General features: G+C 41.6%; 1 long non-coding RNA gene across 1 annotated transcript; it reads right to left on the reverse strand.

Annotated features, from left to right (window-relative positions):
- Positions 1-529: 529 nt before the first annotated feature.
- LOC135197757 (uncharacterized) lies at positions 530-21,042 on the reverse strand. Its single transcript, XR_010310652.1, has 4 exons — positions 20,930-21,042; positions 17,660-18,126; positions 4,485-4,567; positions 530-983 (listed from the first exon to the last, which is right to left on the reverse strand). It is a non-coding gene; the product is annotated as an uncharacterized LOC135197757 (long non-coding RNA).
- Between the last annotated feature and the right edge of the window lie 1,321 nt (positions 21,043-22,363).

Raw genomic sequence — 22,363 nt, forward strand, 5'->3', positions numbered from 1 at the left:
CAAGAATCTGGCATAAATTAAGTGCAATACTGGATAAAAAAAAAAATTTGATGGAACACCAAGTCACTATTTACTGTTAACCATCTGTATTTGAATGAAAATCCTTTACACTACAGCAGCTGTTAGTAAACAAAATAATTGAATAGTTTTGTGTGGGACTAACATGTGTTTGGTGTTCAGTTGCCTTGTATTTATCTAATTTTATTAAGTTATTATATAAAGTGCTGCTCTATATATAGGATATTTTATTCTGTAGAACAATAAATTAAGAGGCTTTCTGATTAAATTACAGAAGGAAAATATTTAGTCAGGATTTTTTTCACAAAATTATTTTCTTAAGAACTTGCGAATAAGATTTTTGATGTAAGGAAACTGAAGTTAAAAAATAAGACCTCAGAGGTTAAGCGATATCTTCTTTGTTCAGCCCAGATACGCTACACAAACAAATCTTCATCTATGTATTTCAGTACTCTAATTCTCCTTACTTATTACTGATTTCCTTACTGCTTATTGTTACATATACTACATACTTTTCTCTGCAGTTTCAGTAACTATCAGTTTCACAATAAACGAGTTCCTCCTACTTCTTTGTCTCAAAATTTCACTAATAATTCAATATAATGTCTTTTTCTACTAGTACAAAGTTACGATCTTCAATACTTGTATTTTTCTTAAATGAACATCTTTAGCTTGCTTAACTTCCTTTGACCCCTGCAATATATAATTTTATTACTTATGTCACAATCAAATAAAAACATTATCCAGATGGATGACATTAATCCTATAGAGTAGTAAGAGACACTGCATGCAAAAAAATAGTCAAAATTAGTTTACTTACCCTTTTGGAAGGAGAGATGTCAATTTTGGGCAGCTTGGCTGCAGATTCTCCATCTTTACGTGCAGATTCAATAAGATAGTGCTTGACTTTTTTTCTTATGAGGCTTTCCTTCATAGTGATTTTTTGACTGTATTCTTGAATTGAGCTGAAAAAAAAAAAAAAAAACAAATATGAGAGGGTACTATACAGCTTCGTTTCATTATACAAAGTGGGGGCCCAAAAACAGGGTAGCCTGAAGTTTAGCTTTCAAATAAGCTACCTTATGCCTAGGACAGGAACTCTAAGTGGCAAATTTCCCCAAGGGTCAGCAGTTTAAGACTACATAGTACGTATTCAACTATCACTGATTTTCTTGATTTGTATGATGTACCAAAGCCAAGCTTATAGCTTAATATCTAGAAATATACATAAGTCTGATGTGCCTCAACAGTTAGACATGGTGGGCACTCAAATAGAAGTCAAGTTAGGTATCTAGTTATTTGTCAAACATTACTGGTCTCAGCTGTGAGTGTTTGAGACTCTACCAAAATAGGAAGGCCATGATATATGAATCCTCATTCATGAGTTAAACTATTCCTAAAATGTTGTGTGATATGTACAAGATTATTTTGCCAGTAATGAGCTACCAATATGAATAGTACTTGTACAGTGTGTGAATCCATGTACTATGTGTATATATAATATTCTGTCCTTAACACATAATGGAATGCTGGCACCACAACTATATGCAGACTCATGATTATATCAAGTAAAAGGTAATGATGCTGGTACTAGTTAATTGTATCTTTGCAACTACTTGCCCTACCAAGAACTTTTTATGAATGGAATTTGTGATAACTCTTCAGTGAAACAAAAGTTAAACTAGTTGACACATCTAATAACTATTATATTTACAATATGGAAGCAATCTTTTCATGAACATGCTGTAATAAATTTGGGATGTTACATTGTGCATTCTAACCTCAGTAAGAGCGCAGTCATGGTCAGACATGCAGTTTTATGCCCTTTTGATGTTGTTTCTTGGCCACATGGAAATGATACTGCTGGATATCCATGAGATTAAAGTCACAAGAATAAAGGTGTGTGCATCATGGCCTTTATAACCCCAGTTAGGGGAATTAACATCCCTCCTGTAAAAATCTGTTCACACTGGGACTATAAAGGTAATTGGGGACCTTAATTGGTCTAACCAGGGTCTGGGTCTGCATGATGAGCTTTACTGACAACTATGGTGAGTACTAGTCACCAGTGTTAACTTGTGTAACTCGTAACTCACTAGCCTGATGACTGATACAATGGGACTTCTTTATGTGAGATCTTTAAATTAAGCTGGACTAAGTGCCTTAACCATTCCAGTCACTAGACCACCACTGCAAGTCCTCTCTGTCCTAAAAGCCAGAGCTGTGATATGTGATATTTTGCTCAGTATGCAGCATGTGAAGTTAATATTCATGCTACAATACTCATTCTAGTGTTTTTTAAAGCAAAATACTTGAACTTTAAGGCTGTATGTTTATAAAAAGCAAATAAGTAAAGCATGAGGTCAAAATGACAATTCAAAAATTGGCAAAAATGATGCATAAGTGTCACACGAATCTGGGGATGGATTTTAGATGGTACATCATAGGTGAAGCAAAGGGTTAATATATGCCCTTTATTACGCTTTCATACAATCTAAAAGCCCTACTTCAGGAGTTTCACTGGCACATGTGGCAAGTCTTTCTCAAAGTTTATGATCAGATCATAAGATTTAGGCTTCTCTTCTTCAAAACCCTCCCTCACTGGTAGCTCATGGTTATGGTAGCTCCAGGGGATCCCTAGTGACTCCCACCCTCCAGGTAGCAAGTTCAGGCCTCATTAAGGCCATGACTGACTTTCATTACCATGACCTTACTGTTCCTGTGAACTAAGGAAGGGGGGTTGAAGGGGTACATATGTCAACCTACTGAGACATCAGCATCTACTTCCTCACTCCTTTAGGTCCCACTAAGTGAAGACAGGATTTGGATGCTGATCACATGTTCCATGTATATTCGATCTTAGGCTTTGACCTGTCCTTTTATCTCTATACTGCTAATTTGTAACCTTTAAAGCTAATCTACATTGCCTGGGGGATACTGAAAGCCTTTTTCAGTTCTTAGAATCATTATAAAGACAGCATTAGAAGAAGAGTGGCAAAATGGAAATACAGCCCTTCACTGCTACTAGGCAAAGAAAATAGCCAACTCAGCCTGTTACCAATTACTTTTTGCAACCCTGTGCAGTCCGGAGATTTTCCAAGCACATGCCAGTGACTGTCCCAGTTTTTGTTGCTGACTAACTTACATGAATGTGAATTTTAGATTGTGATGAAATCTCATCATCTGATATTACTACAGGCAGTCCCCGGGTTATGACGGGTTCGGGTTACGACGTTCCGAGGTTAAAGCCCTTCTCAATTATATTCATCAGACATTATTTCCAGGGTTATGACGCCTACAAGGCTCATCTGGCTGATGAAATATGACACCAAAAATGCAAAATAATCAATATTTGAAGGTTTTTTTTATGAAAAATGCAATAAGAATGCAGTTTACATAGTTTTCAGTGCACCCAAAGCATTAAAAGTAAGGTTTTCTTAAGATTTTTTATGATGTTCCAGCTTACGACGATTTTCGGCTTACGACGCGTCTCAAGAACGGAACCCCTGTCGTAACCCGGGGACTGCCTGTACACCCTTCCCAAAAAATGTGTAATGAAATCTTATCACTTGAGATTACTACAGCCTTCCCAAAGAATGCAAATTGGCTTAGATCTAAAGGCTTCATACTTTTTCCAAACCCAGACTAATGAGAAGAGACCAGTGGATGATTAATGCCCCTGGGCTATAAACAAAAATAACAAGAATTTATAAAACTTGCAAAGCACTTGAGAACTCTGCAAAAGACTATGGTCTAGTAAACATGGATGACTGTTAGATGATAATTACCATAGAAGTCTGTACTACGTATTATTAGCCAATCAAAAGTCGGAAGATGGAAGTGCAGCAAATCATCTTTCAAATCCAGGGAAACCATATAATGGAGCATACAGCCATGGTTACAAGGATGAGTCTATAAGTAGTCAAGAGAACCTGCACTAGATATTATCTTGATTATTATCAAGATTCAACATCATTAATTTTTTATTTATTTAATGCTATTTCACTCCTCAGTGTTAAAAAACACTGCCAATAAGGAAAAATGTTTTCCTCTTGTGGCAACTTGTAGGTAATACTCTACTTAGTCATTTCTTTTGCAGCCTCCCAATGGTGCAACTACACACCATTCTGCCATTCATTTATTCACTTTGGAACACTTTCCATATAGCTATCCAATTTCTTCATGCAAACCTTCCAGGAAAGTACTCCCATCTTCTTCTTTGGCACAGTTTACTCTCCTCCTACCACAGATTAAAGAACATGTAGAATATGGGTTTGTGTCTGAGCAGGAACGCAAGTTTAGCAATATCAATGTTCACAACTAATTGTTAATTTGTACTAATATTTACTTCAAGGAAATAAACACAATGAAAATAGTATTTCACCCATTAAAATCATACACAGAATATCTCAAAAATGTTAAGACTACATCTGCAGAGTACTAGTTCGGTTATATAAATGACTTACCTTGACATCACAAAGCTTACAATGGTTGTTTTGAAATTTTTCAACCAGCTCTGAAGGAAGATTAGGATCTAACTCAACTGGTACTGAAAAGCAGAATATATATATATGTCAGCACTATCCACACAGAAGAAAATTATGATTATAGTAGTATGTATACACTATTTTCATAAAGGTAAAATGTAAGCACAAATATGAAACAACAGCAAGAAATGTAATACCAAAATTGTACATAAGTCAAAGCTCAGAAATAGTGATAAACTTATATAAAAAAGATTTTGCCAAATAAAAATAATAAAATAAATAAAAGATGACACATATAAAAAGTTAAAATGAAGAAAAAAATAAAAAGGAAAAAATTAGCTACCGTACAGCCAATATTATTAAGCATACTGTTCAAGTACTGTATCATTTTAATAATTATTATTATTATATTATATTATCATTAGTATTGGCATTAATATGAAATCTACTGGTTTCATTTTTAATATTAAGCCTCAGAAACTTGTACACTTCTAGATTTCTATACACCTTTTTAATATTACTTTATGCATTTAATCTAAACAGGTAATAGCATATTGTAAGAAATTAACCTTCTTGGATTGGATTCAAATTCATATTACAATAAAATGAGGTAGCCATAAATATTATACCCATGAAAGACATCATAGTTTACATCTACCTCACCCTAACCTAACATACAAGGGCTCAGCTCTCACCAAAAAAGGTTCCCGCTCCTTTTATCTACTTCCTGTTTGGATTCAGCGCTTACAGTAGCAGAAAGTGGCCATTGATAGAGATTGCTAGCTAAAACGTAGTATCATCTAAGTATAGAAGATTATGTAAGCTATAATACTGAACCAGTGTTTATGTATGAACTTTGTATGTTGTATTCATGTTAACCTCTATACAAATCAAATCTAGTGTATTATATGCATAACAAAAGTTAAGCAAATCTGCACTCTCCCTCTCACCCATGAAGCTAATGATAGTCAAGTATAAACAATAAATTTACCATCTTACTTAGCAATAATGCATTTTTATTTTCATACAACTAATCACATACACAACTCAAATTTACAAATTTTTATAGTTTCAAGTCAGTAAAGTGTAGAAATTCCCCTTCCACTGATATTACTTTTGATTTTCGTGAGCAACAGATTTTACAGCGTGGTTTTTATTTAGTATGGTTTGCTATGGCCCCCCCCCCCCCCGTGTAGGCTTAAAGAGATGACACTGCCTGCAAGGGGAGACCCAACTTTCCAGGTTTCCCTACAGTGGAAAGGAAGTGAAGTTCACCACCAATGGGAAACCTAGCCCACTACCACAAGAAAGCTGAGCCCCCTGGATCCTTTAATGAGAAGCAAGGCTATAATAAGAAGTTAATGCTTCTTCCTTTGAGTGGTGGGGGGCACAAGAATAAGAACAGGCCAGTACCAAGCATAGGCCATGCTCATAATGGTCCACAGAAAGGGCATGAGCATGTCCCAGGATGTACCTGCTAGCTCTGAAGAACCAGTACAGCCTGTAGTTAAGGAAACTGTTGACTCTCCCCTTCAGGTTCCATGGAAACACATGCACTGGGGACTGGTCAAGAGCACACTTATTAGCAGATCCACCTGAACTGCCCATGATCACCTACTCCATCTTCCACCAATCATGAGGCATGGAAAGTAAAGAGGAGGAAGAAAAGAGGAAAAGAAGGAAGGTGAAGCCCAGTGGAGTTTCTTCAATCTCCAATAACTTCAAGTTATCCAACCTCTTCTGAACATACCACAAACAGAATCAACACAAGCATTCCAAATGGGATTGGAGCAGGACTGTCCATAGCAGCAACACAGAAACAGGAATAAAGCAGTGAAGACCAATAAAGCAATGAAGACTACCTGGACCAAAATATGTGAGGAACTTTATTCACTGATTATTACAGGCTTTAAAAAATTATTTTAAAATATGAAATTTTCATTATTAAAATGAAGTTTTATTGTATACTTACCGAACAATTATAGAGCCGTGATTTCCAAGAGCGGCAGGATACTAAATTCAAATTTAGCGCGTCGGCGTCGCCAACACTGGTGGTGATGACGTCATCTCCCTCCACTCGCGGGAGAACCAGGTACAACTGCCCAGGTGAATCCAATTCTTTCTGCCCGTCCGTCCACCTAAGGGGAGGAGGGTGGGTATAATCATAATTGTTCAGTAAGTATACAATAAAACTTCATTTTAATAATGAAAATTTCATTTTTATTGTAGTGTCTTACCGAACAATTATAGAGCTGATTACACATTTATGGGAAGGTGGGATTCAGTGGACCACTAGTATTTTTAAATGGTTACATTTATTGCAATACCAGTAAACACTCAAGGTGTCTGTTGTACCTTACCTTGTAAGAGAGCTACAGCAGACTGTTACTGCCTCTGGTCGGTGCTCTTCTTACTATTGTAGAGGAATTGGAATTTGACCAAAGTTAGCCTCTACAGGAGTGGAATCCTTCCGTAGTTCAAGCGAGTCAAGGCTGACTGACGGAGGATAGTAACAACAAAGATTGCCCTTGCCCTGGGCTAAGACCAGAAATTCAATCATACAAAACATTTGTCACCAACACCAGATTTAAAAACATATATACCCAACCATTGTAAAATCTGACCTAACAGACTGGTGAGTATCCCAGGTACTCAGTACCCCCAGCTTCCCTTGAACTCGACAACCTATTCAAGGTGAAAAGTTAGCATAGAGGAGACGACCCCTGTGCCGTTTCTCCCAACACCATGCCAGAAACCGCCACCGGACCTAACGTTTTACAATTCTCGAAAACCGTTTCTATCTCTTTGAGATAATGACTCGCAAAAACCGAATTCGATCTCCAGAAAGTGCTCTGAAGAATCGAAGCTAAAGATAAATTCTTTCTGAATGCTAAAGAAGTTGCCACTGCTCTAACCTCGTGAGCTTTAACTCTCAGAACGGAAAGATTGTCATTCTCGGACTGCGAGTGGAGCTTCCCTGATAAGCTCTCTAATAAAGAACGATATAGCATTCTTAGAAAGAGGACGAGAGGGATTTTGAACCGAGGTCCAGAGCTTAGAAGATTGTCCTCTAATACCCTTAGTGGCAAACAGATACTGCTTAATAGCCCTGACTGGACATAAGAGCCTTTCTTCCTCCTCATGTCTCCGAACCCAAATCAGATAAGTTCCTTACCACAAAACTCCTCGGCCAAGGATTAGAAAGGATTCTCATTTTTGGCTAGAAAGGTCAAAGATACCGGAAATACAGCATTGCCTTGAGAGAAACCGACTCTTGTTTGTTTCTTATTAGCGTGCCAATGTTCGCTGACACGCTTAGCAGAAGCTAGTGCAATAAGAAAAAGTGCCTTCTTAGTCAAGTTCCTGAGTGAAGCCGACTTCAAAGGCTCAAACGGTGGCCCCATGAGGAACTTAAGCACCACATCTAAGTTCCAAGCCACTGTATCTTGCGGGAGCTTAGTGGTTTATTCGAAAGGAACCCCTGTGTCAATAGGGGGGAGGTTCCGACAGATCTGAATTGGAGGAAATATCCAAACCTCGATGTCGAAAAACCGAAGAGAGCATGGCTCTATATCCTCTGATCGTCGAAGGAGCCAGTTTCTTAGAGTCTTTCCTAAGAAATAGAAGAAAATCTGCTATTTCCTGTTAAAGAGGTACGCAGAAGTAGACGACTTTAGCACTTCTACACCACTCTCTGAAGATTCTCCACTTCCCTTGATAGAGTTTGTTAGAAGACTCTCTCCTACAACGAGCGATAGCTTCTGCAGCTCTTCTTGAAAATCCTTTCGCTCTGACAAGATTCCGGACAGTCTGAACCCTGTCAGAGCTAGAGCGGACAAGTTTTGGTGGAACCTCTTGAAGTGAGGTTGTTTGAGAAGCCACTTCTCTGGAGGAAGAAGTCTGGGGAAGTCTACTAACAACTGGAGAAGGTCCGGGAACCACTCTTTCCTGGGCCAAAAGGGAGCGATTAACGTTAGTGTTACATTGCTGTGCGACATGAACTTGTTCAGCACCTCTCTTATTAGACCGAACAGAGGGAATGCATAAGCTTCCAGACCCGACCAATCCAACAGCATTGCGTCCACCGACCAAGCTAGAGGATCTGGGGACTGGAGAACAAAAGAGAGGAAGACGGTTGTTCCTTGATGTCGCGAACAGGTCTATTGACGGTCGTCCCAAAGGCGCCAAAAGTTTCTGACAAATCTTGTTGTCCAAAGTCCACTCCAGAGGTAACACTTGCTGTTGACGACTTAACTCGTCCGCCAGGACGTTCATCTTTCCCGGAAACAAATCTCGGGACTAGCTGAACCTTCGCTTAGTTTGACCACAGGAGGAGATCCTTGGCGTACTTCCGTATAGAGAGAAAGACTGAGTCCCCCCCTGTTTCCGCACGTACGAGAGAGCCGTGGGAGTTGTCGGAATGCACTGCCACTACTCGACCTTCTACTAAGCTCCGAAACTGTCTGAGCCCCAGGAAAATTGCTAACAGTTCCTTTACATTTATGTGAACTTCTTCTCCTTCTCCGACCAGCTCCTGAAGTCCGTTGATTTCCCAGTAGGGCTCCCCAACCTGTGTCCGATGCGTCGGAAAAGAACTGTAGGTTCGGGAGGATGGGTCGTAAATCTAACCCTTCTTCCAACCTTGCTCGAGAGAGCCACCACCTTAGGTCCTCTTTTATTTGATCTGTGACAGGAAAGGTAATCGAGTCTGGTTGTGTCTTCCTGCACCAAGAGGCTCTCAGGAAAAACTGCAGAGGTCTCATGTGCAGTCTTCCCAACGTCACAAATTTCTCACTGACGTCAATATGCGCAGGAGCCTCATCCAATTGATTGGCCAGAAACTTACCTTTTTGTCCAAGAACTCTGAACGTGTCCCAGAAGCCTTCGAACCTCTTCGGGACAGACTAAGCCCGAAAAACTTGAGCATTCAGAAATCACATCCCCAAATAAAAGGATGCTCTGAGATGGAACCAACTGGGACTTCTGTTTGTTGACCAGAATTCCTAACTTTCAGGCAAGATCCAGAGTTGTTCCAAGTCCTTCATGCACCGACTCTCTGATTCCGACCGGAGAAAAGCCAATCGTCCAGATAGAGGGAGATTCTTACTCCAATATGTGCAGCCAGCTTCCTATCGGATAGAACCCTGGTGAAAACTTGAGGAGCGGTCGCTAGTCCGAAGCAAAGCGCCCGAAACTGAAACACCTGCCTTCGAACATGAACCTCAGGTACTTCCGAGATTCGCGATGTATCGGAATGTGAAAATAAGCGTCTTGCATGTCCAGAGAGACCATCCAATCCCCCTGTCTGATGGACTCCAGAACCGACCGAGTGGTCTCCATATGAAATTTTGTTTTCTGGACATGCAAGTTCAGGGCGCTCACATCCAAAACCGGCCTCCAGCCCCTGATGACTTGGGAACTACAAAAAGGCGATTGTAAAAGCCTGGAGGAAAATCCCCTTCTATCTGTTCTATCGCTTCTTTGAGAACAAGCGCTTCCACTTCTGCGGCTAGCACCGAAATTTGTCTGAGCCCGGAGAGTATGCCTGGAAATGGAATTGGCACAGGTGAGAGCGAGGGAGGTGAAACGAGAGGAATACGATAGCCGAACTTGAGTACTTGCACTACCCAGGCTTCTGCTCCTCTGTTTTCCCATTCCTCCAAAACAGAGCCAGCCTGGCTCCCACTGGTGCATGAAGAACCGAGCTTTCATTTGGAAGGTTTGTTAACCCTTGGGCCCGAGGGCCTTAGAACTGGAGGTCGCAAATTCGACTTCGGCCGAAGAAAGAACGCTTGGGTTTTCGCCCTCGAAAAGGCACTTGGGCAGAGGAGAAACCGAAGGAACAGTCTCCACAGGAGCTTTAGGTCTCTTAGTAGACTGTGCCAGTAAATCCGAAGTAGATTTCTTATCTAGCGCAGACGAAATTGACAAACACTACATCGTCTGGAAAGAGGTTATCTTCACAAAAGGAGCAAACAAGAGAGCAGACTTCTGTTGGAAGTAACCCTTTTAGAAGCAAAGGAGCACCAAAGTTGCCTTTTCTTAAGGGTACCAAAGGCGATGAGCGAAGCTAACTCATCACATCCATCCCTAATGAATTTGTCCGCACAGGACAGAACACAATCCAATCCTCCGCTAAACTCCTGAGAAAGAGAAGGACAGTCTTCGATCTTGGCCGCTAAAGCGCCAATAGTCCAATCAAGGAAGCTAAAGACTTCCAAAAGTTTAAATTGATTCTTTACAACGTGGTCCAACTCAGGCGCTGTAAAGAAAACTTTCGCTGCGGCGAAAGCAGATCTTCTAGAGGAGTCGATTAAACTGGAGAAGTCTCCCTGGGAGGAGGCAGAAACTCCCAGAGAAGGAGCTTCCCCAGTTACATAAACCTATACCTCTTACGAAGCAACTTAGAGGGAGGGTAAGCAAAAAGAGCCTTCCACCCTAAGTCTCTTTTCATAGACAGCCATTTCTCCGTCTCTTTCAACGAATGTCTAACCGCTTTAGATAGAACAAGTTTTGGGAGGAGAGGGTCTGAAGTTTTCCTCCTCATCAAAAAAGTCGAAGTTGGGGAGCGCGGAGCCGCTTTCTCAAAATAATCGGATAAGATACCAGAAGAAATCTAAGGAGACGTGAATAACACGAGAGGTGATGTGAATCCTCCTCCTCTACTTCTTCTTCATTCTCCGATACCGCCGAAGAAGTAGACGGAACTACAACCGGATCTGAAGGTTTCGAACCACCCTTGGACTCATTCATCCAGTTGGGTTAAACATCTCTAACTGCTTGCGCAAAGGCGCCAGAGGACGAATAAAAAACAGTTAACGCAGGCTTGGAAGAGCCTAAATGTTCAGCAGGAGGCGGAAAAACTACTTGCGCCTCGCTCGGAGCCGCCGAAATTCGAGGCGAACAGGCACATTAGGCGTAACAGACGAAAAAGCGCCTAAAGAAACACCCTTAGAACTGCTAGCTACAGCGCTAAAACCACAATCTCTACTAGTAGATGGAGCCGAAAAAGGCACAGATTGAGGCGACGAACGAGCCGCTAACGGCCGAGGCGCAACCCTACTCTCAGGCTCCTTATACCGCTTGACTGGAGGAGGCGAAGAATCGGCGCCTGAACGCCTCTTTAAGGGACGCGAAACGGGCGAATCTCGCCAAGAGCGCCACGCGACCGGAGACGAATCGCTTGAATCATTCGAAAGGCGTCTGACCGCAACACCTTTCCAACGCTTAACCGAGCCCTGTTGAGGCGCAACAGGCTCAACAAGAGAGGCGCCTGTCTGTTGGGCAAATCCCGATCAACTCCCTTTGGACTTCCGGTATGTCTTCTCCCCGGTGCGGGGGAGCTGGACAGTGACCTTTGTCTAGGAGAACGTGTCAGGACAGACAGACGCACCCTCAACTACACTCTTACCTGAAGCCGCTTTCTCCAAAAACGTCTTAACTGAATTACCAAGTTGCAAACCGTATTCGCTAGTACCGAAAATTTCTGATCTAACCTCGATTCCAGACTGGCAATGGTGTCGGAAGAAACTACACGGGAAGCCGGAGAAGTGGGATTAGTAGGAGGAATAGGAGGTGTAGTTAAAGGAGACATAACAATTTGAGGAGAAACAGAAGGAACAGATGCATCGCAAGACGAAGCAGAGCTAAGTCTACTTTCCCTAAGCGCTGCTTTTTCTAATTCTGTCTTTAGCTAATTTTCTCGAGTATGAACTAAAAAACTTCCATTGAGAATCAGTCCAATCACTACACTTGTTACATGTTCAATCTGCTGAACAAACCTGTCCCCTACACTTAACACATTTAGTGTGAGAATCATACTCTAACTTGGATAATCTAGTTTTTACATCCTGAGATGCAAAACTAACTCCCGACGGACTAGAATCCGACATGGCAACGCCTAAATAAAAAGCAAAATAACAACAACGCCAAAAAAGAGTACTTCACCATTCCGAAGATCAAATCCACAAGAAAAAAGCGAAGCAAAGTCATCCAACCGCACCGACCACCGATGTTCACCGGACGCCGGCAGAAAAGAATTGGATTCACCTGGGCAGTTGTACCTGGTTCTCCCCGCGAGTGGAGGGAGATGACGTCATCACCACCAGTGTTGGCGACGCCGACGCGCTAAATTTGAATTTGAGTATCCTGCCGCTCGTGGAAATCACCAGGGTGGGCGGTGGGGGGTGGGGGCGGCATCTATAATTGTTCGGTAAGACACTACAATAAAATTCATTTTTACTATCAATTGACAACAAAAAAATCTCCTAAAATGTGGACTACTACTACACTTTTAGGAACAAAACAACATATACCATAATTTAGATAGATACGTATAGGTTTATTCTGTCTTAATTATGTAAAATTAGTTGAAGAACGGGGAGGTAGCAGAAGCAACTTGACCTAATATAAAAATTTTTATTATCCTGACCATAGGTTGATGGTCAGTGTTTCCTGGATCAAGGTTACTGAGCTCATTTGGTCTCTGGTCCCCAGTAACAATTGGGAAATGTTATTGTCATGATACAATAAAGTTGTTCATACTACCTGGCAGATATATATATAGCTGTATTCTCCGACGTCCGACAGAATTTCAAAACTCCCGGTCACACGCAGTGGGCGGCCAGGTGGTTAGTACCATTCCTGCCGCTGGGAGGCAGGAACCATTCCTATTTTCTATTCAGATTTCTCATACCACTGTCCCCTGAGGGGAGGTGGGTGGGTACTTAATTATATATATCTGCCAGGTAAGTATGAACAAACTTTATTGTATCATGACAATAACATTTTGTTCATGAAACTTACCTGTCAGATATATATATATATGAATCCATTGGAGGTGGGAAGGGACAGAATAGAAGGTTTTATTTTAGGAAACAAATTACATGCAGATGATTGACATCTTGGTTCCTTACCTGTTAGCATAGCTGACTTCGTGATTACTGTCACCCAACTCTGCTTCTGCTTTACTAGAGTCTCCAGCAAGGTAGTGACCTATATAGCTGGTGAGTTCTAGATGATCTGTCAACGGGAGCGTGACCACAATGTGACTAGACCATATTGACCATACTGTGAGGGCAACGAAGCTAAAAACCACCACCTGACCTAACCTATCGAAGTTAGTCCCATAACTTCTAGGCTAAAGAAAGGGTAAACGCGCCTCAAGCGACCAACCCTTCAACCATAAACCAACACCAAAATTAAAAGCACACCTATCCCTTTTCTATAGGATAGGATTCGTGCTGCTCCTGCCCCCAACAACATTTCTGCGGATATGGTATGGTCCTAGCGACGTCGCAGTTCTCATATGCCATCTTCACATCCCGCAGGTAATGTGAAGCGAACACAGAGTTGCTTCGCCAAAAGTAGCACTAATGATATCGCTGAGTGCCATATTCTTTTGAAATGCCATTGAAGTTGCAACAGTTCTCATTTCATGGGCTTTTATTTTCAAAAGTTTCAGATCACCATCCGGGCAGGACGCATGGGCCTCCCTGATGGTGCTTCGTAAAAATAATGCCAGTGCATTCTTCGACATAGGAAAGTCGGGTCTTTAAACAGAGCACCATAGATTTTCAGAAGGACCCCGACAGTCTTGGTCTTTTGCAAATAAAATTTGAGAGCCCTGACAGGGCACAGGACTCTCTCTGGCTCTTGTCCGATGAACTCTGCTAACCCCTTGATTTCAAAGGTTTTTGGCCAGGGGTTAGATGGGTTCTCATTCTTAGCTAAGAAATTAGGATTCAGGGAGCACACTGCACTGTGTCCTCTGCACCCACATATTTACTAATTCCTTGAATTTCACTAACCCTTTTTGCCGTTGGCAAGAGCAGTTAGGAAAATCGCCTTCCTAGTAGTGTCTTTCAACGAGGCAGCATGCAGAGGTTCAAAGGGAGCCGACATCAAGAACCTTAGAACTACATCAAGGTTCCATGATGGGACCTTCGGTTGCGGTACTTTAGTTGTCCTCAAACGATCTCAAAAGATCGTGAAGGTCTTTATCATTTGTCAGGTCTAACCCTCTGTGACGGAAGACAGCTGACAGCATACTCTTGTATCCTTTTATTGTGGGCACTGCAAGTCTGTCCACATTTCTCAAATGCAGGAGAAACATCAGCGATTTGGTTCACAGAGGTCGTGGAGGAGGAAATACCTTTCTTCCTACACCATCTCCTGAAGACAGCCCACTTCGACTGATAAACCGCTCGAGAGGAAGCTCTTCTCGCATTGGCAATAGCCTCTGCCACTGGTCTTGAAAAAACCTCTCACTCTGGCCAACTTCTTGATAGTCTGAACGCAGTCAGACTCAGAGCGGAGAGGTTTCCGTGGTACCTCTTGAAGTGGGGCTGTTTTGAGAAGATCTACTCTCTCTGGCAGGGTTCTTGGGAAGTCTACCAGAAGAGACATGACCTCCGTGAACCAATCGCTTGAGGCCAAAAGGGGGCGATCAGAGTCACCTTCTCGCTCCTGGCGACGCCGCAAACTTCCTTGTTACCTCTCCTAAGAGTTTTGAACGGGGGAAAGGCGTAAACGTCCATCCCCGTCCAGTCCCCATAGGATGGCATCTACCGCTATTGCTTCCGGGTCAAGAACTGGAGACCAATAAATACGCGGAAGCCTCTTCGTTTTCGAGGTTGCGAAGAGGTCGACTAGCGGCCGTCCCCACAACTTCCATAGCTCTTGGCAAACCTCTAGATGTAGGGTCCATTCTGTGGGAAGCAATCTGATGTTGACAGTTAAAAAGATTCGCTCGGACATTTTGTATTCCTGAAATGAACCCTTGTTAGGATCACTATGCTTCGAGCTTTCGCCCATAGAAGGATTGGTCTCTCGATGAACAGTGATCGAGAGTGTGTCCCCCCTGCTTTTTGATGTAAGCGAGAGCCGTAGTGTTTGTCCGAGTTGATCTGGACAACTCGGCCTCACAATCGTTCTCGAAGAATTGAAGAGCCAACCGAATGGCCTCCAACTCTTTTAAGTTTATGTGCCAGGACCTCTGTTCCCCTCTCCAGAGGCCTGACACTTCCTCCTTGCCTAGTGTTGCTCCCAGCCCACCATGGAGGTGTCTGAGAACAACACTAGGTCGGGGCTCAAAAGGTTGAGGGACAGTTCCTTCCGAAAGTTTGATCGGATCTTGCCACCACTCCAGTGATCCTTGACCACTTGTGAGATTACCAAAGTCTAGTCTAGATTCTGTTTGTCCTTCCAGTTTTCTGCCATAAAAAACTGGAGTGGCCTGAGGTGCAACCTCCCCAGGGAAACAAACTTCTCCAGCGAAGAAATGGTTCCCAGCAGACTCATCCATTCCTTCGCCGAGCATGTTTCTTTCCCTAAGAAGGCTGACACTTTCTCTAAGCATTTCTGCTGACGTTCCTTTGATGGAAAAGCTTGAAAAGCCGCTGAATCCATCTGAATCCCCAGATACACGATGGACTGCGTGGGGATCAGATGGGACTTCTCGTAATTGACTATTAGGCCCAGGGCCTTCGTCAGCTGCAATGTCGTCTGAAGGTCGCCTCCAGGCACCTTGACTCCGAACGACGACTTGATTAGCCAGTCATCCAGGTAAAGCGAGGACTCGAATCTTCGATAGGTGAAGCCCATTTCGCTTACATCTTCCGCATGAGGAACAAAGTAAAAACCATCGGTGGCCGTACTCAGACCGAAGCAAAGAGCCCTGAACTGGCTTTAAGTATCCGTGCCCGTGCACGAACGCTGGCAGCCTGAGATTCGTCCTCAGTTTCTGCCGAAGGGACGTCAGACCGGTTACTAGATCCCGTAATCCTCCTTCGGCTTTCGGCTTGCCCTCTCCCTAAGGCCTGGGAGTCCGGCAGGGGCCTAGGCCTAGAGGCATTATGGGACCGATCTGATTGTAGAGCAATCACTTTCGATTCCAAGGCGCGAATCGACTCCATAATCGTAGATAATACGTTTCCTTCTGCAGACACTTCCTGATTGTTCGGTGGCAATACAACAGGATTAGGTTGCCACTATCACGTATGCCAAGCCAACAAGCCAAATTAAAACCAAAAGTCAATCAGAATAAGTTAGCACAAGAAGTTTCAAAATCCTAGGCAGAGGGTTGTAAACAGTTGTTTACCGACCGGCGACAGAAAAATCTGAATAGAAAATGGGAATGGTTCCTGATATCCGCCTCCCAAGGCGGCGGGAATGGGTCTACTACCACCTGGCCGCCACTGCGTGTGCCGGGAGTTTTGAAATTCTGTCGGATGTCGGAGAATACAGCTATATATATATCTGACAGGTAAGTTTCATGAACAAAATGTGTCTTAAGTCAATTTTGGTTTATACGTACGTTATTTCATAGTCACATTACCTTATGCCATAACTAGCTGAATAATAAAATGTTGCAGTGTTTACATTTGTCCAAAATCCTTCACAAGAACAGTTAGAATTTGCAATTGCATAAAAAATGTCATTTTTCTAAAACCAAATATGACAAATTTTTAAATCAATTTGATTTTTCATAGCTAACAAAACCTGAGGTCTTAACAATAGGATTACTTTCCCAGCGCCAGCTGGTAACTGGTTAAAACAATCAAAGATGGTAAAGCAAGGAATCTGGGATTTTTCTCTTGCCATTATTATTTAATAGTGTTTACGCAAATCCCCATCTCCACTTAGAATTTAGTTCTTCACATATGATCACATGATATTTACACATTTGTCTGTACTGCTTTCTCTGTAGTATACCATTTTTTTATTCATTTCTTTTGGTTTGGTCTTTTCCCACCTAACTACTACAGTATGTAATCTAATTCTTCAAATTTGCCATAGTACTCCAGTTTCACCTACAATGGTCTTGTTGAACTAACCAATGATACTAACAATTTTATATTAGCATCTCTGAATAACAATGCCTCTAAAAACAGACGAAAAACTGCAGGGATATTTATTCACTTGGTAAAGCATCTAACTCCTAATTAAAAACAAGTTATTCTGTTTCCTAATATGAAGCAAAATACTAGAAAATATAAAGATACTTCTGGTTACAGCTGAAAATTAAAACTTTTAGCATGCGAATTAGTTACTTATACAAGTAAACCCATGGACATGCAAAAGGAAATAACGCATGCAGTAATGACAAATTTATGACTAAGTCTTCAGTTTTTTTAAGCACTTTGTATACTTACATGGTCGTTTATAAACAGATCCTGAAACCTTTGTGGGCTGACTCGGGGTAGATTTTTCTCTACGTCTTGATTTCCTTGAGGAGTCATAAGATGTTGCCTTAGCTTCTTTCCCTCTTGGAACCAGTGGAGACCCTATCACTGGCTCATGTTGCTCATTAGATCCTTGGTCTGAATCACTGTCATCTTCTGAAGGAATTATGGTTCTTCCAAGGGTACTCTTTCTGATGGTGAATCTTCACAAGGGGGATTGGCCCGTTCAGGAGGAGGAGGAGGGGGAGGAGGAGGGCGAAATGTATGAGGAAGAGACCTTATATGACGATAGGAGACAGGAGGTGGAATACTAGGATAATGGGACTGGTTATTTGGAGGAATTGGTGGCATTGGAGGTGGAGGAACTGGAGGTCGGCCGTATCCTCCCCAATAATCACTATACCCTCCATAAGTTGACTGACTGGGATTAAACATACCTAAGGAGAAAGCCTATTATCATTAAAAAATCAAAAAATACTATTAGTTTAATGCTGAGAAAGGTATAATAAACAGCTACTAGACAGTAGTCCAAAGGATACAAAGTAGTATGTACTTTTAAAATTATACACTCCCACCCCACTGTTAACAAAAATTTTCATTTCAGACATTGCACATGAATTTTGAGTTTATAACATTAATCCCTATTGCATATTGTCTTGTGAACCACACTGAAATTAATACTAAATAATGAATAAGTCATATGCACTTTAGTTTCAAAACAAGAGCTTCCCATCTCTGACTTATTTGAAGTCAGCAGACAGACTCCTTCAGTCCTTTATCACAAAGGGCTTGTTGGAACATTATCAGCTTGGAATCTTGATAATACGCTACCTTCGAAGCTGGTCAGCTGTAACATCACATATGCAAGACTGTTTACACTTGGTTACACGAGTCATCCTTTCCCTGAGCAAATGATTGGGAAGCTAACATTTCCAAGTAGACGAACAACACTAGTGATGTTCCATAGACAAAACCTTCCACCTAAGAGACAAAGGCTTATATTTTTGTAGGAACAAATAGAAAATTCAAAATAATATTAATTTTTCCCCAATTTACAAACCTGAAATCATATTAACACTTATGAGCCAGGCTAAAGAAAAATGTAGGCAGCACCCCAGAATGAGGAAACTTTAAGGTCAGCCAGTTTAAAAAAAAAAAAACATCAATGGAAATTGGAAATAGGAAAATACGCAAATGCACAAGGTGTAAGAAAGAAATTCTAAAATATTCTTCCTCCCCTCCACGAAAAGTTGAAAATTATTATTTACAACCCCTTGTGGGGCCTCTTTTACAAGACAATAAAAATTTTTTATCAAGTTATGCAAGTTTTTTCTAGTAATTATTTTATTTTGTAAAATTATAATTACAGCTCACACAATATCATAAAATCAATAACAAATTCTGAGTATATTTGTTGTAAAATATTTATGTAATTTTACTGAGAACGAAGATGCGGTAACTTTGGATGGCAAATTTTTCCAGTTTGGGTTAACTGGATAAGCAAAACTACAGAGTTAATGCAAACAAAAAGCAGTTCGTGACAGCCAGTGCCTTTACTGATCATGGAAAGAAATGTGGGAGGGATCTGAACGGAGGCGTAAAATGTGGAAAAAAGATGAAAACTTGTACTCTTAAAAAAAAAGTGACAATCGTTTATGTAAGTAGGATCCCAAAAATTGTAGAAAAAATAATAGAACAAAATAAGCCTACAGTTTTGGCTGGGGCCTCCAGTAAGACTTCACAAGACAGGTGAAGATATACAAATGACAAAGGATGACTGAAAAATTTACAGTAATACTACAGAACAATTGCACACACATCATTCTGCCCAGGCCAGGGCATGGTGCTCTACAATAGGTTAGGTTAAGGGATGATTAGGTTAGGATGCATCCCCACTGAAGTGTGCATTTGAGCTGCTTCTCAGCATCTTGCAACCCACAGAATTAGAAAAACATGCAACTCTCCTGCACTTTTACCAAATTTTTGTGTCCTTCCTACATTAACAGCAATCATGAGCAAGTTCTCAAAATATCTGTATTGTTTATTTCCTTTTCAATTTTCTTCTTAAGTTCACTTTATCATGTAGCCTAGCATAAGCTAATCTATTCATTAAGACAGTTCAGTTCTACCCTACCATTGCTTACTGGCAATTAGGACATGGTCATATCTTGTAAAATGAAATGGCCTACAGAAAAGCAAGTAAGGAAACATATAACATATTAGACAAGGAAACATAACATATTAAGACTTCCCATGGATCTATTAGCAGCTAGCCTTTTCTACTTGAATCTGACCTTAGCTATCTCCAAAGATGGAAAGGGCAGTTGTCCAGAGCTGCCTCCAGGATCCTAGGCTAGCCAAAGTCGAGATAGGACATCAAACGGAGCAGATGCAGAGTACCGATGAGAAATCTGGCCACGAAAACATGCCAAACCTAACCTTTCCTGGAATGCTGTATCCTGACCTAACCTACTTAACCTGACTTTGGACACCACGCCCTGGGTGGGGGCTTTGCCCGTCCCCAACTGGACCATCCCAAGTAACACTGAATATTGAGACAGATTGGCAGGACTAAATTTCCCTATGGACACATGGTCTGGTACTGGCTACGACCTAATCAATACAACCTTAACCTGACCTTTCCTGGTGTCATGACCCCTTTGGATGGTTTAGGGCATGTAGAGTACCTTTTCATTTCAGTATAGAATAGAAATTACCAATGCCTACCCCTGTTTCCCTACTCTGCATACTAGGTAGTAGGTACATAGATAAGCTAGCTTAGGCTATCTCCCAAGGTTGAAAAGGTAAGCCATCTCACAAAACGGAAAAGCTAAGCTGTCTCCCAAGAATTGAATAGGTAAACTAGTATCTCCAAGACCGCAAAAGGCGAAAAACCAAACCCAGACCATCCTTGAAGATCCTAGGCTAGCCAAAGTCGGGACACGGACACCGGTCATACCGGCGGGCCTACTAGGTACAGTAATACTTGAAAGCACTTAACGGCTTCTAGCTCCTACCTAACTTGAGGCTAACATATTCTCCCACACTTGTAGGCCTGTAACATCTCATGACAAACACTAGGTACTACCGAAAAACAACCAAATTCAATCGCCCACAACCAATCAACTGGAAAGTCACCATCGGAGGGGGACAAGATATTAGTCGGCATACAGACGCAGATATTGCAATATATTAGTTGAATAGATTGCAAAATATAAGTTATAAGGGTTGCAACCACACCTTATGTTCCTCCGGGTCTGGTTGAAATCAGTCAATGGCGAAAATACCGATAACAGGAACGGTTTAAAATCACAAAATCCTGTTTCTATTCGGGAATCGGGGGCTGGAATTACTGTACTGTCTTGTTGACACTAGTAGGTCTCAGCTGGGGTTCGTTCAATAAGTGAAGCACTCGATGCTAAACCGTTCGTTTTTCGATTTAGGCCCGTTCATGCGTTGCGTAAATAGAAAGGAACGTTGCCGTGGAGAAGCATTGTTTATTCTCGTAATTTTCGCAATTCTCCGTTTGCTGATGCCTAATTCATGACATTGATGTAAACATGGGAGACTTTTCTTGTGTAGTATCCATCACTGAGGCGTATAGGATAGGAAACATTGCTTGTCATTCCGTTAGCTGTTCTGAAAGTGGGATGGTTTGCCTTACGTAACTGATTCGTCTATCGTCTATCGCAGCCACGTAATGTTTGCTCATCCAATAACCAAAACAGACACTATTTGTAAATTATGTATGCTGTGTTCTTTCTTTTTAAGGCACACTAGTCTCATTACTTTACTTTTGCTCTGAAGAATCGTTTTGGCATCACAAAGGCCATTTGGGAAGGGTAGTACTACCCGACGTTGAGTTTACTATTTTCCAGTGACTTTGTTCTTTCAGTTGACGAGTCCGGCCTTGTGCTTGTATCGCAGTATTCAAAGACGTGTCTGTTCTATAAATTTTCTTTACAGCCCTCAATTCTGTGTACATGCGTCGTCTAGCCTCCATGATATAAAAACCGTTTTCGTGTGTAACCATGTATTCCAGTTTTTCTTATTAATTAGTCTTCTTATTAATTTTTATACGATCACGAGCGACGCAAACGCATGCAGTCTAGATCCCCCCCCAAAAGTATTTTTGCAAAGTTCATCAAACAAATTTTCTTGTCGGTCAAGGTTATGGGAATGGTGTCGGGGGGGGGGGGGGGGGGGGGGGGGGGGGGGGGGGGGGGGGGGGGGGGGGCTGTCCGGCGGGCAGTGCCCGCTATATTGTGGATATGGCACGTTCGAGTCTGTGCCTGTCCTTTTCCAAGTTAATTTTCTCCTCATCCCCATGTGCAGTAGCGTTGAAATTCATAGCTATTGTTTGTATAGGCTGACAATTTTATAATTTTTCATCCTGTACATATATTGCTTTATTTATTATTATTATTATTATTATTATTATTATTATTATTATTATTATTATTTTGTTTTTTTTTTTTTTTTTTTGCTCTATCACAGTCCTCCAATTCGACTGGGTGGTATTTATAGTGTGGGGTTCCGGGTTGTATCCTGCCTCCTTAGGAGTCCATCACTTTTCTTACTATGTGTGCCGTTTCTAGGATCACACTCTTCTGCATGAGGCCCGGAGCTACTTCAGCCTCTAGTTTTTCCAGATTCCTTTTCAGGGATCTTGGG

Source organism: Macrobrachium nipponense, chromosome 21 (genome assembly GCF_015104395.2).
Source record: "Macrobrachium nipponense isolate FS-2020 chromosome 21, ASM1510439v2, whole genome shotgun sequence".
Lineage (NCBI taxonomy): Eukaryota > Metazoa > Arthropoda > Malacostraca > Decapoda > Palaemonidae > Macrobrachium > Macrobrachium nipponense.